Source organism: Phoenix dactylifera, unplaced genomic scaffold (genome assembly GCF_009389715.1).
Source record: "Phoenix dactylifera cultivar Barhee BC4 unplaced genomic scaffold, palm_55x_up_171113_PBpolish2nd_filt_p 000333F, whole genome shotgun sequence".
Classification (NCBI taxonomy): Eukaryota; Viridiplantae; Streptophyta; class Magnoliopsida; order Arecales; family Arecaceae; genus Phoenix; species Phoenix dactylifera.
This window is the reverse complement of record NW_024067796.1, coordinates 346,337-363,472: the sequence shown is the minus strand read 5'-3', so window position 1 is coordinate 363,472 and position 17,136 is coordinate 346,337. Positions and strand designations below refer to the sequence as shown.

The window sequence follows — 17,136 nt, the reverse complement described above, 5'->3', positions numbered from 1 at the left end:
TCAATCCTCGAGAGTTAAGAACAAACATAATCTTATCAGATCAAGCATAATATTTTTGTATGCCAATGCACTATTTGAAGAACAAACAGTTGTAATAAAGAAAGCATTTTCCAAATCAAACCAGACGTAAACCTTTTGTCTTTATTCCCTGCTTTAAAATCCGTACTCATCATTATTCTTGCTTTGAAATCCATACTTATCATTATTCATGCTTTGAAATATGTACTATTATTATTCATGCTTTGAAATCTGTGCTTGTAATAAAGTAAACATTTCATATAATCAAATCTTTGCCATAATCAAACTAGTTATAAAACTATGCATGTCCATTCATGCAACTTCATAAATATGATTATGTATCATAAAACTTTTGCCATTTATGCATCATAAAAACTTTTGCCATATATGCATCATAAAAACTTTTGCCATATATGCATCATAAAAACTTTTGCCATTTATGCATCATAAAAACTTTTGCCATTATTCCATACTTTAAAATTCATACTCTCAGATGGTAGTGTAGCTATGGCCGCTCTTATTCCTATGGCAAGGCCTTTACCACTGCAGGGTCATCTTCCAGTTACTATTATCCACTGGCGGGGGTCGTAAAGCCAAGTTACTTTTACCCACTGGCGGGGGTCATATGCCTAGTTACTGTTACCCACTGGCGGGGGTCATAAATAGCGATCTGAGAGTTCTTAAAACATATCATGCTTTTCATAAATCTTTTCTCATAGACCCATTGGAAAGTGAATAATGGCATCATGCTAATAAAACTCATGATCATGCTGAAAACTTTATTTTTTCCATGCATCTTTCTACATCATCATAATCATGTGTACATAATATAATAATAATAATCATGATGGATGCTATGTATCCAAAATCTTGTAATCATTTGCTAACACATGCTTGATCCTAATTTTGTGAAAACATAAATAATCATATACAATTTCATAATCGAGTAATCACAAGTATTTGATGAAACATAAGATTATATCAGGTACTTTTTCCACAATTCTTATACATAATTCCAATTGCATAAATAATACTTTTTCATCTTATAAAACGTGATACATGATCCATAATAAGATTAAGACAGGTTACTTACCTTAATTTGCTCACCAAATGCCAATTCTCCAATACCTAACAAGATCATTAAATTACATATCACTTGCACATTTCTATTTATAATCTTAAAGTCGTTTATAGCCCATTCTTAGGACTCAATTTTATTTTCGGGTTCATAGCCTAATTCAATTTCTGGTTCAGGCCCATGGCCCAATTCAATTTCTGGTTCTGGTCTAAGCTAATTTCTGGTTCGGATTTGATTCCATTTCTAGCTCAGGTCTGATTCAGCTTCTGGTTCAGGTCTGATCCAGCTTCTGGTTCAGGTCTGAGCCAATTCCACTTCTGGTTTAGACCAAATTGCCCTCTGGTTCAGGTCTGGGCTCATTTGCATTCTGGCTCAGATCTGACCCAATTACTGGTTCAAGTCTGAGTCAATTGCATACTGGTTCAGATCTGACCCAATTAATGGTTCAGGCTTTGGTCAATTGTATACTGGTTCAGTTAATTCTGGGTTAAAAATTATTGGGCTCGGACCAGAACCCAGCCCGGCTTCAGGCTTTTAAATTTATTTGAAGCCCACTCCGAAATCAGGCCCATTTCGGCCCACAACCATTTTTTATTTATTTTTCTTTCTTCTTTTCTTTTCTTTCTTTTCTTCTTTTCCTTTCTTTTCCTTTTTCTTTCCTTTTCTTCTCTTCTCCCTTCCCGAACCTTCCTCCCTCTTCTTTCTTTTCTTCTTCTCTTCTCCTTCTTTCTTCTTTCTTTCCCGAGCTCCTCCTCCTCCTCCTCTTCTCCCATGAACTAAGAGGCGAGCTCGGAAGGGGTTTTCAAGAGGAGCCGGGTCCGAGGTCGACAGTGCCGGCGGCCAGCCAACGCCGCCCGCGGCTCAGCCTGTAGCGGCCGACCTCCCTTCCTCTTCGTCTTCCATTTCTTATCCCTCTCTAGTGAAGGGGGGTTTCCCTTCCCCATGGACAAGGAGAAGCCGGCCGAAGCCGGTGGTGCACACCGATCTGCGGCCAAGCTAGCGGCGCCCGCATGGCGCATGGTTGGCCTCGCGGCCGATGCCTATGGTCGACCCGACGACGCTCGCAGTGCCCCGAACCGGCGACGTCCACGGCCGGAGGATAGAGATCCTCTTCTTCTCCTTCCTCTTCGATCTCCTCCGGCTGAGATCAAGCCGGTTCCCATGGATACGAACTGGATTTCACTCGAGCTGAGGACCCTTCCATGAATAGGATTTTTAGATCTAAGGTTTTGATGGAAGGGAAAGCCATAATTGAGTGGAAGAGAAAGGGCTCTTTGGCATGGCCGACCATGGCCTTCGATCGACCGAGCCAATGTGGGATTACGGCCACTCACAGGTCCTACCCTTCCTCCACTACATCTTAGTCCTACCCTTCTTCCCTTATTTCCATTTTGATTATTTCACTAGATTGACCGAATGTAACTCATGAACATTGGTGATAAGAAATTTACCTAGCTCCGAGGAGCTGTGAATCCTTTTAGGCAAGCTACTGTATCTCCTCCGGCGGCTCAGTGTGGTGATGAGCTCCCTCCTCCTCCGGCGCCACCACTCATGCTTCAGTTCTTTGTAGCAGAAGAAAGAGGGAGTGAGGGCGGTGAGAGGGTGATCTACTAAGTCCCTCGCCGAGGAATCCCTGAGCTTTTATAGCCCTTGGTCGGAAGAGAGGAGGGTGGTGGTGGTGATCGTGGCTGTCAGGCGGTTGTAACCGCCTCAGCTGGTGATCAGGGACTCCAGATGGGCCCGCCATGTTAGGCTTGGCCCATTAGCCCACTATATATGGGCTGGTTTTCACACTAGCAACCTAGAATGACACGTACGAGGCATTAGCCTCGAAAAAGATTAGTTTAGCACCATGTACTTGAAGCTCAGCATCATAGACCAGGTCATATCCCAGCAGTCTTGGGAAGAAATCCTAGTCAAATGATCAAATTAAAACAGTGAAAAAGAATTATAAAGACAGCAAATGATGGTATCTAGAAAACAAGTCACTATGGCGTCCCTGACATTTGATTATAAATCCAGTTTTGCTCTAGTGATGATTTTCCAGAAATTATGTTTCAGAAGCAGACCAGACATTCTTTTATCCAGACCTTCAACAACAAAGAGAACCAGTTCTGTTGGTGCACGACCAACATCCAATTTAACATCTGGAATGACCCAATAAGCATCAAGAAACCCACAGTACACTCTAAACGCATTCATAGGAGCATAAAGGAATCAAAACAGTAGAACAAGCTTCAATTACAGTAGATAGCATATCCAGGCCAGGAGGTTATGGATGACTTACATATCCAGGGTAATTTGATTTAAAGTGCATATATTAAGTTCATTTACAATCTAATTATTTTAATTAATTTGCCTCCAATGTTTTAATGGATATTTTATTATTTTTATAGATGAACAAGGGAGAGTGAGGTTGACACGGGGTTCTTCTCGAGCACGGGATGTGTGGCAGCTTCGTGAGGATGAGAAAATAGTCGTCGAATGCAACGAACTAGGGCAGCCCATCAAGAGGGCCGGAAGCCTTTTATCAAGTTTCTTAGGATCGGTTGCGCGTAAGGGTCAGTTGTGTCCGCTCAACTATCATAAGTGGAATGATATGCTTTCTTCTTATAAAGTTGAGCTTCTTAAATTTGTACAGGTAAAAAATTGAATTTAATATTGTTAATTTGATACCTACTGTATGTTAATTTGCTTCATAGTTACAATTTTAATTTTTCCAATTAATATTATTATAACATTCTTTACTTTGGTGTAGAAAAGGTTTGTGCTCCCTCTAGAGAGCCATGATTGGGTGCTAAAGTGACTCAACCGCAAATGAAAAGAATATAAGTCGAAGTTGAAGGCCGACTGGAAGTGCGAGGGTATGACAGAGGAGGAGGTTGCTCGTGTTTGTCCTCCTGATGTATACCATCATCAGTGAAGGGAGCTTATTCACTACGAGAGAGGATAGGTTGTGTATTCTCTCTCAATACCTTATATAATGTTTAATACATTTAATATATTACAATGTTTACTTTTTCATGGTAGACATATTCTGACATTGGTCGAGCCGCACGAGCATCTCAGACAGCTCCTCACACTTCAGGCTCGAAGAGTTATGCGAGGCTCAGAGCTGAATTCGTAAGTTTTTTTGAAACTCTTGTATCATATAGCATGCATCATGATATATAGCACTTCCAATAAACTATTTGTTGTAGATGGAAGACCATGGGAGGAAACCTGGTGAGGTGGAGTTCTATAAGATGACTCACACCCACCGAGATGACAGCTTTATCCGAGAGGAGTCGAGAGATATAGTTGTATGTATTCATTAATAATTTGTGCAATGATTTTTCATGTATTTCAATTTTTCAAAAATTAATTTGATTATTTTTGAGAGATATAGGACAGAGCTACATCCCTTATTTCAGAGCGTATCGGAGAGTCATCTTCAATCGGCAACACCAGAGGTATTGAAGCTCAGGTGTTTACCGAATTGATGGGCTCGGAGCGTTATGGTCGAGTGAGGGGTTATGGCGTTGGAGTTATCCCCACTCAGTTGTCTGCAGTGGGTAGATATACTCAAGATGCTAGACAGAGTAATAGCACTGCAGAGGTTAATGATCTGAAGGCAAAGATACAAGAGTTGAAACAGAGCCACCAGTCAGAGATACAATCTTTGAGGGCTCAGATTAATCAGATTACATCTTTGTTGCATCAGTTTGTCCCTCCTCAGGTAAATTACTACATCTACTTGAACTTTAACAAGAGTATCATATTTTTTTTAAAGAGCTTAATAATTTTTGTATTCTTAACTTCTTAAGTTTTTTTTATTACAGGTTCCTGATACTTCATCTGCACGTAGAGATGGTGATGCCATCGACCCCTGAAGCATTTATTTTGGAGTTTTGTATGTATTTTTTTATACTTTTCGAAGTACATTGTAAACTTAAATTGACAGTATGAATGTAATTTGACAATATGAATTTTTAGATAAATATGTTTGATTGTGCGATGTATATATCTCATTTAGTGTGTGTGGCTTTGATTTTGCAAACAGAGTTTAAAATTTATTTAATTTTTTTAAAAAAAATAATATGCTAACGACGCTTTAAAGCGACGTTAAAAGCACCAACGGATGTCAATTAGCGACGCTTTAAAGCGTCGGTACATTCCAATTAACGACGCTTTAAAGCATTGTTAAAATCCCGAACAGACACCAATTCGCGACGCTTTAAAGCGTCCGTAAAATGAACATTTACCGACGCTTTAAAGCGTCGCTAAGTTGCAACTAACGACGCTTTAAAGCGTCGCTACGCTCAACTTACCGACGCTATAAAGCGTCGGTAAAGCGTCGCTAATTTCTGACGCTTCTGGAAGCGTCGTAAAATATTTTCTCCACTGTAGCATAGGCGACGCTTTACCGACGCTTAGGAAAGCATCGGGATGGTTTTTACCAACGCTTAAAAGCATCGGTAAAGGCCAAAAAAAGTATCAGCTTTTTCCCCTTTTACTGTAGTGATTATAGCAAGGGAAATTGCCACTAACCCTATTTCTGGTCACCGAATAGAAGAGGGGAGGTGACATAGTGGAAGCCCCTCTGAGGCTAGCATAGAGAGGAAAGAGAGAGATTAATAGAGAAGAGAGAACAAAAAAACGAGAGTTAAAGGGGTAAAAGAGTACACGGTACCCTCTTACCTATCTCTACACACACCCACATATGGAGGGATAAGGGGAAAAAGAGAGAAAATGGTGGAAGAAAGGAATGGAGAGAGAGAAAAAAGAGGAAGAGGAAGAAGAGATGATAGGGAGAGACGAGGACAAAAAGGAAAAGGAAAAGGTGAGACAACAAAGAAGATGAGGAGAAGGAGAAGGATGATAGGAAGAGAAGCGTAGTGCAGCGATTTAAGGAGGGAGGCGAGTGGGAGGGAGAGAGCAATAGAAAACTTGGCACATGAGAGAAGGAAGAGGCATGGAAGAAGAGTAGCATGGCTCAGCGGGCAATCATGATGGGAGAAGGAAAGAGAGGGAGTGAGAGTGGTGGACGCCTGCAGAAAAAGGAGTGTGCTCTATTTTCAACAAAGCACGTTTCTCTTGTTTATTCGAATGAAGGGGCACCGCTTAAACAGGTGGACCCAAGATTCAAGTTGTCTTGGCTGCGATCATAGGTCGGGTATCACATCCTTCCCCCTTTTCTTAATGAAATTTTGAGGATGAAATTTAACATACCCTAAACCTAAAATAATTATAATGTATCTCTTATAGGGCTTTACTAGGAAGTTGAAATTAAGTCTTCCATCATAACATTCATTGTCGGTGTTATTATTTCTAACTAACTTCAGAATAACTCAACCATTATACTTCCTCTATGTACTCTAATCCAATCTAGAAAATTCTTTGAGTTCCCTAAATAATTTCTTATCAAAATACTATTCTACATTAAAACTAAAAAGATTCAAAATTTTAGATTTATAATAGACTTCCATGGTGTTGGATGCTTATAAATCCCACTGAGTTAACAGATAGACAACATCCATAAGTGCGCGACTGATAGTCAACTTTAAAGACCACGCAATAGCACGTATCTGGTAGAATAGTGATTACAGGTATCGATCCACAGGGATTGGGGTACAGTTGTTTTTCTTTTTAAAATAAATATTTGAAAAGAAAAATTTGTGAAGACTATTAAACTAAGCAATTTAATAAGAAATACAATTAAAATGATATCAGTTTGGAAAAAACCTAGGGCAAGGAATTCACCACTAACATCGGAACAAGGGTTAATTATATTTTAATTTATTCTTGGATTAACATGCAAATTGACTACAAGCCTAATAAGCATTCAAATAAAAATCTCACAAAAGTAATTTAGGAACATCCATCTTTGGTCGGCATGAAATGTCTACCCTATACTAATGTGGCGGGACACTGCATCTTCTCTAAGCATGGGTGATCTTTATACTTACTCCGTGATCATGAAAAATAGTTGTACGAACATTATATTTAAAATCATAGAGATTAAATATGAGATGCAGGAAAAATATTCATTTAAGAGTAAGAGGATTCATACAACTTCAAGAATATAAAATTAAATACATAAAACCCGTGTCCCTTTGTTAGGGCTCCATTTGGCCCTAGTGAAGAGTTTAGGCTTCCATGCAGTGGTGGACGGCAGCAGCAGCACAGCAGCGGGCTCCCATTCCTTCCTTCATTATTTCTTCCTTTGGGAAATATTCCCAAAACACCCAAACTTCTCTCCCTCCTTTTATTTCTTCTTCTTCCCGTGGGAACTTGGCCTATGAGGAGATGTGGAACCAAACCCAAGCTTCATCCGATCAACCCGGCTTCCTTCGGTGGGGAAGAAGGCATGGTGCAGCGTGAGAGGATGAAGGAGATGATGATGCGATGGTCCCCGGTGGGGAAGAAGAATGCCTCTAGCCTTCCTGCATTGACTCCCTTTTATAGCTTTCACAGCCTCTGTTATCAACCTCCAGATATATTCTTCCGAGTGAGAAGATAAAGGGAGAGGAACGGCCTCTGTTCCGCGGACGTGGGTGAGTCTCTTGAGAAGATCCAATCCGGACGTTGGGAGCTGATCACGTTTGGCTTAATCCTTGGAAGCTTATCCACGGATGCTGGAACTGGGTGCTTAGGACTCGGCTGGCAGCTGGGAAGGATGTGGAAGAGTCTAGATGCACTCGGAATGCATGCGTGAACATGGTAAGATTTGTTCCGCTGGGAACAGGGGAGCTGGGATTTGTTCCGAAGAAGGGATAAGGATGCAAGCGGCTGGATGGAATGCTTGATTTGAATGGGATTGGCTGCGGATGTTTGGGAGCTCTCTAGAACGAATCCGGGCGAAGAGGATTCGGCTCTATCTCGGGAGGATAAACTTGGGAAGAAACGGGAAGAAGATGAGGATGCTGGGAGTTATCCGTGGAAGGCGTGATCTGTGGATACGGGAGGAAAGGAAACTGCTCTGTTTTGTTTCCGTAAAGTCTGGGAAGAGGGATCAGAAGCCATGACATGGGAGAGATACGTTTGGGATTCACGCGGGAGATTAAGATGCATGAAACAAGGGAGCTCGAACGGATGCTTGGATGAAATCTGGGAGTTCGGAAGGCTCATCCTTGCTGGGATCTAGCGGAAGAAGTTGGGGAGATGCAGATGAGATGATGAGAGATCTGGGTGATTACAGGATAAGGATAATAGGATGGAGTGCTGGATTTGGGCTTATCCGTGGGTGATGGAAAGCTAAATTCAATCTGGAATGAGAAGAAGGTTGGGATCCATGTGTGGAAGTTTGGGATGTTGCGGATGCAGGGGATGCAGAATCTGTTCCTTGGGTCCTAATGGCATGCACACGGGATGAAGGGGAGATGAGTTGGGACGTTGAGTTTATCCCGTGAGAGGATGCTCTGTTCCGTGAAGCTTGGATGGAGTGTTTGATTCGAACGGGATACAGCCAAATCGTGGGATGATTGCGGACGAAATCTGGGAGGATGTCTTTGAACTGCGAAGACATGGGCGCAATGTGGATGTGGGAAGCATGGAAATTTAGTTAAATACGGGATAAGGATGGAACGAGTCGTGGATCTGTGATGAATGGCTGAGATGACTTGCAGTTGGAGTTGCGGTAGAGTAGCTTAGATATGGCTAGGACACGGAACATGGGAGAAAATACGTGAACTTGGGGTGGCCATTTGTTGAAAAGGAAATTAGGAAGTTTGGATACGTGGGGAGTGAAGGAGAGAGACTTGTTTGGATTCATGAAAATAAATTGTTTGGGATGGCACGTGCTGAGAAATGAAAATTGGGGTCGACTCTAATTGGTTGGGAAGATCCGATTCATGGGGTGCATGCGATTTGGGTTTAGGGGTCATCCCAGATAAATTTGATTCAACCTGCATACATTAGATGGACCAATAAAATCAAGCAAAATCGAATTATTTTTAATAATGCAATGATGAAGGGGAATACATTTCTTATGTTAAATTTAAAATATGTGCAAAGAAAATAATGATAAGTGCTGTGTAAAATAGTTAAATATATACATTATTTAACACTTATCAGCGACTCCCCCCACCCTCCCTCCCCTCTACTTTGTTGCCCCTAAGAAGATGTCTAAGATACCTGAGCTTGAGCGATAGGTATCCGAACAACAGAATCATGCACTAGCTGTGTCTTAGTTATTTGGCGTCTTATTTCTGATTGAGACCCTAAAATATTTTGGGGCACTCATAGATATCTATGGTCCTCCTGGTCACACTTGAAGCGAGCTCCAAATACACACCTACAGTTTTTGGTCTTGTGGACGCCATCACACATGGCATGCTTTGATAGTCAACTTTAAAGACCACGCAATAGCACGTATCTGGTAGGATAGTGATTACGGGTATCGAACCACAGTGATTGGGGTATAGTTGTTTTCTTAAAAATAAAAATATTTAAAAGGAAGAGTTGGTGAAGAAAATTAAACTAAGGAATTGAATAAAGAAAATGCAATTAAAATGATATCAGTTTGAAAGAACCTAGGGCAAGGAATTCACCACTAACATCGGAAAAAGGGTTAATTATATTTCAATTTATTCTTGGATTAACATGCAAATTGACTACAAGCCTAATAAGCATTTAAATAGAAATTCACAAAAGTAATTTAGGAATAATCCATCTTCAGTTGGCATGAAATGTCTATCCTAAACTAATGTGGCAGGACACTGCATCTTCCCTAAGCATGGACTATCTTATGTTTACTTAGTGATCATGAAAAATAGTTGTATAAACATCATATTTAAAATCACAGAAATTAAATATGAGATGAAATAAAATATTCATTAAGAACAACATAAAATTTATACAACTCCAAGAATAGAAATCAAAAATATAAAACCCTTGGCCCTTTGTTAAGGCTGCATCCGGCCCTAGAGAGAAGATCAGCCTTCCATAGATTTGTGGGCGACAGCAGCGATGTAGAGGACTCCCATCACGGCTATCTCCTTCCTTTCTCTGTCTTCTCCCTGCACTGGATTCGGTGGGAACTTCCTTAGCATTTCATCTCTTTTCTTCCCACAATATCCCAAACTATTCTCTCACTCTTTATTCTTCTTCTTCCCGTGGGATTTGGCCTCCGAGAGATGATGGGAGCAGCCCCCGGTGGGGGAAGAGGGAATGCCTTCCTCTAATCAGAAGTCCTCCCTTATATAGGCAGCCCATCTCTCTCTCTCTTCCTTGTGGCTGTTCCGAATGGGTGGATAAAGCATGAGCCGATCCGGGCATTGGAGGAGGCTGAGCTGTGGGCTGGATCCGCAGACTGTTGAGTTCTGATCCATTGAAGGGTGGCAAGTGGGTAGATTCCGAAGGAGGTTAGGAGGAGATGAGTATGAACCATGGAGAAGACGCGGAAGCTCACGATGGGAAGACTCGCCTCTGTTCCACTGAAGCAGGGGATATTGCTTGGATAAGGATGAGAGATGAGTGAGCCGGATCCGTGGAAGAAGGTGAGAGAGTTTGATCCGAAGATCATGGGATCTAGCTTCGGAATGAACACCTAAACCTATGGATGATAGGATCAATCCGGAATGAGAAGAGGCTCGGGAATGGCTGGATTTGCCTGTAACAGAGGGTTTAGAGCTGTGAACGGCTTGATACGGGATAAAGGCTGGCTATGGAAGTTTGAATCATGGAACATCCGGACGCTGGAGAATGGGAAGACGTTGGAACTGCTGGGATATGAGTGAATCACGAACGAGATGTGAGCTAGATTCATGCGGATGGTGAACGTGAGAAGATGCTCTGTTTTATTTCTGTGAAGAAGAACGGTTGGGATGCTAGGATTATCCGTGGGAGAATGGAGCTGGATCCTATGCGAACAGTGGAGTGATGCTGTTGAAGCTTGGAATGGCTTGCGGATGAGGTTGATCCGGAACAGGGGAGCTGGGATAAATCTTGGATGTTATTCGGAGAAGAGGATGAGGCTTGGATGATGATAGGAAGGCTGGGAACTAGCGGAATCTAGTTGGGATCATTCGACTGTGAGTGTGTGAGAAGATCTCGGAGGAAGAGGATGAGGATGCTGTTGTTAACTTGATGTGGCTGAGAAGGAATCCAGATTGGGATGAAGGTGGATCACGGACGAGAAGGATGATTTGTTAATCCAAATGCTGGGAAGTTGGGGAGCAGAGGATATGATCCATAAGATGAAGCTTGCTTGGAACTCATTCGTGGATGCAGGGGGGCGGCTGGCAGCTGGGATCTTGGGATTAATCCGGAAGAAGGTTAGCTTGGTTCTCATCCGGAAGGGAAGAAGCTTAGACGAATCTGGAACTTAATTCCGAAGTAAAGGAAGATGTGGAGAACTTTGTTTCGTTTGGGAGGATCTCGGAATGTTGAGATGCTTGGAGATGTGATCCGGAAGGAGGATATGGCTCAGGGTGAGGATGGATCACAATGGGATGAAGGGTGGATTCTCTTGGATGCAGGGGATAAGCTGGATGCCGTGAAGCTCGCAAGGATGGAGCTGGGAATTCGTGGAGTTGGCTGGGAACCGGAGATTTGAGCCGGAAGATGGGATTTGAGTTTATCCCGTGGAGATGGAATAAGCGGTGGTTGCTGGGATGAAGATATGATGGAAAGATAAAATCTGGGAGGAGACGTGGAAGGTAGTCGGGATGAGTGTGATTACAAATGGATGTGAAACAGGGGAATATTGGCATGGAAGGCTTGTTCTTCGGATGGGAGGTCGGTCACGGTTGGTTGGGTTAATCCAAGAGGCTGTGATGTGTGGGAGGAATTACGTGGAAGCAAGATGAATGGCTGAGATGGCTTGCAATTGGAATTGTGGTAGTGTAGCTTGGATAAGGCACGGAGCACGGGAGAAGACAAGTGAACCTTGGGGTGGCCATGTGTTGAAAAGGAAATTGGGAAGTTTGGATACATGGGGAGTGAAGGAGGAAGACTTGTCTGGATTTATGAAAATAAATTGTTTGGGATGGCGCGTGCTGAGAAATGAAAATTGGGGTCGACTCTAATTGGTTGGAAAGATCCAATTCATGGGGTGCATGCGATTTGGGTTTAGGGGTCATCCCAGATGAATTTGATTCGACCTGCATACATTAGATGGACCAATAAAATCAAGCAAAATCGAATTATTTTTAATAATGCAATGATGAAGATAACACAATTTTTTAGTTGAATTTACAAAATATGTGAATTAAAATAATGATAAGTGCTATGAATAAGATATTAATTTATGTATTATTTAGCACTTATCACGCTTAAGCTTATTCTATTGATTAATCCTACCATAAAACCCTTGTTTCTCCTGACATAAACTAGATGAATATTGAGAGCCCTTAGTTGCTCAAAATTTTGTAGCTCTCCCAAAATGCTGTCCACCTTGACCTCTGAGAGCATTAGAATCTCTACCCCTTATCTTTTGCTTCTCTCCTTTGTATTAGGTTTCCTTTGAAATAATCTCCATGTTCTTATCCTTGTCTATTAGATCATCAATTTGCTAAGTGCACTAGAGCAAGACCCCTTCGAATATATAGTTTCGATCGTTTGCCAAATCTTCTCATCCTAGACTCATCATCAGCAACTAGGGTAGGAGCGAATCAAGATAGCCTATCAAGTCGGCCTCATATTCATCCACGATCATTCCTTCCAATGACAAATCAAGGAATTCTCTTTCCAATTCCCTCAACCAGCTAGATGGGAAATACTTAGAATAGAGGATGGTGCAAAATCATTGTCAGGTAACTGGCCTATAACCAGAAGTCAGTGTACGCTCCACAGACTTTCATCAATGGTGAGCTCTATCTTGAAGCATATAAATAGCAAATCTAATCTTTTTCTTATCAGTGCACTCTATTGCCCTAAAAGCTTTCGCCATCTTATAAATCCAAGCCTCAATCTCATACGGATTAGTAGTACCCTTAGAGGCTAGAGTAGCCATCTTCTTGAACTTTACTATACTCCTACACTTAGATGGACTAGTATTCAATTGCACTAGATGTGGGGACTGCTGAGGTAGCTCTCTATTGACGTACTAGCCCCATAACCTCATAAATTAGTTCAAGCACTCAATCCTAATTCCAAGTTAAGTTCCCTTGTGGAACTATAGATCAAGATTGGTGGATTTGCAGCTGACTGATCAACTGCCACTTCTTATTGAATACTAGAGTCCACATTCTAATTCAAGTGTTTCTAATCCTACAGGATCTCATCCATTGGTTTAACAGGGACTCCACCCTAAGAACGTCCAATTAACTATCTACTCTTTGGCTAAGGACACAACAGGGTTGCGTTTTTAATTTCACCAAAAATAAAATAAGCATCATGATAATATTCGGACAAAATTACACAAAATTATGAACAAAAAACCAAACAGAGCTATCTCATATCCTAATTTCTACCCAACTCTAAACCTTTGTAACTAGTCCTAAGAATCCTTGAACCTAAGCTCTCATTTCACTATTTCTGTCATGATCTATCACAACCCCTAGTGATTTTAAATATAAGCTTTGATACCATTGTTTCCATCACTCTCCAAACTAAGTACATAACATATACCACATACCTACAAAGTGAACCAAACTGACATGCAAAGCTATCTAAAAAATAAATCTAATCATTTCATAATAATTTCAAATCAATAATAAAATGATCTCAATCTTGGAAAATTAAGATTTACTAAATGGTTCCAACAATCGAGTGGGTTCCCTTAAGTCTCACAATCAATCATGGATCAAAATCTAAAAAATAGAGAAACAAAAAATAATGATCTACACCAACCTAGTAAGCAACATAACACTTCAGAGTGGGTCAGAGTATGTTAACATATAGCAAATCAAACATAATAATATATCATTAACTAGAGAAAATTCTATTCTTATTAAATATCAATGAATAATACTTTTCTTTTTTAAAAGTATACTATTCATAAATTGATACTAAATCCAACATTTGGCTATGGCCTCAAAATCTAGTGGCATGGGTTAGATAGTGGATAAAAAATAACAAATAATGCCTAGATACCACTATTTTAATCACAAGTGGTGCAGTGTTGAAACTAGTTTCTCAAGTTCCAAATCAACCAGGCCAATATATAATCCCCATTGGCAAGACTAAACCATAGATATGTTGAATATATACAAACGAATTTTTATAAGTTACCTAGTCAAATTTTTCAAAACCATTATTCAAAACAAATTATATGTCCCAATTAACTTATTTACAAGAATATCAAAAATACATATTTTAATCTACTTAACATGGCAAGGAGGAGGGAGCGTTTCCCTGACGCTATCTACGGCTAGAAAGAGAGAACTTCTGCCGCATCTCCACCGCCGCACGCATCAGATCCGAGAGGAATCTCTGACGAGCACCATCTGCACCCGTGCCGGGGCCAACGCGCGTCTGCGGCCGTCCGTGGATAGATCCTAAGAAAAGAAGCATTATTTGGTATTTTTATTTTTCATCATATCTTAATTTTCTCTATTTTTTTTTGCAAAAAGATAAGATGGCAGGGATATCTTCTGCGAAGTTCGATGTGATAAAGTTTGATGGAACTAGAAATTTCAGGCTATGATAGAGAAGGGTAAAAGATCTGTTAGTATTGCAGGGTATGGTGAAAGCCCTGTATGGAAAGAAACCCGATGACATGGGTGATGCAGAGTGGAAGGAATTGGAGGCGAAGGCTGTTTCAAATATACGATTTTGTCTGGCTGATAACGTGATGTATTATGTCATGGACGAGAAATCTCCGGTAGCAATCTGGTCGAAATTGGAGAGTCGGTATATATCCAAGTCGTTGACGAACAAGCAAAAATGATTGGCATCATATTTTAAGAGCAAGTCCGAGAAGGCATAGTATTGATACCATGATTCAATATGTCACAAGGCTTAAAATTTAACTTAAATTTATAAATCATAAAGAGGGAACAACTAACACATGACTTATTTGGATACTTAAAAATTTAGATCATGTTTAATTAATGATCAACTCCTCCTAGTCATGAAATGCTCAAAATTTTCTTTATCATACCAATAATAGAAGAACATATCAAAGAGATAACATAGTCATATCTTGATTAACCTGAGAATCAACAGTATTCACCTTCTCTTATTAACAAAATCCTTGTTATTAAAAAATCTAGTTTTCGATCATAATATATTACAAAATACTATCAATATTTTTGACCAGTTTAAAATGACTCACTCCACTGTACTTTTACTGCGCAACTTTGATCAATATTCTCCAAAATTTCTTAATGACCCAGATCATCATCATTTTTTTTGATAATACCCAAGCAAAATTTTTTCCTTACTTTCTAAGCATACTAGATCATGATTAACCCTCGAGATAATTGCCATATTTGCACCATTGTATGATCAAGTAATAATATTCTAGGTCCAATTTGAGCTAAGCCAACCCTAGATTCCCTTAACAAGTCCATTATACAATTTGATATTGATCTCTCTTTTAAGAATACTAATTTGATGCTCCAACAAATTAATCCTAGATTAACTCACTCATAAGCATATTCAACCTTTTCGAATCTTATCTTATAGATTAAACTCATTGAGGCCTCTCATGAAATTCCACTAGCATTTCTCCTATAGTGATACAGAATCCATGATCAACCCATGGCCTTGATTTATAATTTTTTTCACAAAAATGTAATAATTTGGTTCAAAGATTTACAAAAAATTTCACCAAGATATAAGCACTATGATATTACATTCAAATCAATTCCTCTAATAAGAGAAATATTTTTATTTGCAATATTGCAAACATTCATGATTTTGTAAATCCACTAGACTATCTGAAACAAAGAGACCAATATACATTAACTTAGAGTATCTACTGAAGACAACATAGATTTATTAACTGTTTCATCCTGTTAGTAATAGCCCCTTTTTTTTAACATACTAGATAGAAGATCCTATTGATAACACAATAATATCCTTATCAGTCAAGAATCAAAACACTATTCCTTTTCTTTGACAAGGAAATTCTCCTTAACAAGGAAAACCATCAAATCATAGAGTTAATATTGTTGACCAATTATAAAATAATTCAAACCACCACACTTTCTCATAATTTATGAAATAACTTGCGAACAAAATACCAATCTGCATTGTAATTTGAAAAGATCTAAAATTTCAAATTTTAGGTAAAGCTAAAGAAAAATTCTAGAGTCTCATCCTAAATATATTTTTCTTCTACATAGGAGTTTCATGCATGATCTATATATAGATTTCAATCCTCGAAGAATATTTCAATGAATATCATAAAATATTTTCTAGCCCAAACCTTAAACAATATTTTATAAATGAACCTTAACTTGCCACCAAAATAATTAACTTCAAGCTAGAAGTAACATCAAAATACCCTCATCAAGTTGAACTTCCAAAATCACATATATAGCACGATAATATTCCATGACCAATACTACTTCACTTAATTTAGTCAAAATCTAGTTAATCATAACAAGAAATACAAATTGTTACCCTGAGAGAATTTCCAACCAGCTTATTCAAACTATGGCTATAAGAAAAGTTAGCTAGCATTTTGATTCAAACATCTCAAAATTTAGATAACATAACACAAATCTATCAATAACAAAAAGGCATTTGTCTCATTGCCTAATTTCGACCCATCGACCCATCTCTCAAACTTTTCGACGGACCCTAAGAATCTTAAAAGTTAATCTCCAATATAACTATTTCAAACACGATCTCTAGTAATCTTAAACCTAAGCTATGATACGACCAAATATGTCATGCCCCAAACATGGAACGCAATAGATGCCACACACCTATATGGTAGGATATACAAGCATGCAAGGCTATAGATCATATCAAAGCAACAATAAATCCTAAAATTCTATTTAACTAATAATTTATTCAAATCAATCTTACAAAGTTCCAATGTAACATATGTCAATATGTGCTAACTAATAACATAAATCAAATTAAATACTATAACTAATCTGACTAAAATGCTATCAACTGAAGGTATCTTTAAAAAATCTAACGCACTCCCCAGTCTCTTG

At 39.4% G+C, this 17,136-nt stretch overlaps 1 protein-coding gene and 1 long non-coding RNA gene across 2 annotated transcripts in view; both read left to right on the top strand.

Annotated features, from left to right (window-relative positions):
- The window catches only part of LOC120105651 (patatin-like protein 3), an 82,259-nt gene that overhangs the window by 10,173 nt on the left and 54,950 nt on the right, over positions 1 to 17,136 (top strand). The window lies entirely within an intron of this gene.
- Positions 4,136 to 4,662, top strand: LOC113462433. The gene is made up of 3 exons (XR_003384748.2): positions 4,136 to 4,219; positions 4,297 to 4,398; positions 4,485 to 4,662. It is a non-coding gene; the product is annotated as an uncharacterized LOC113462433 (long non-coding RNA).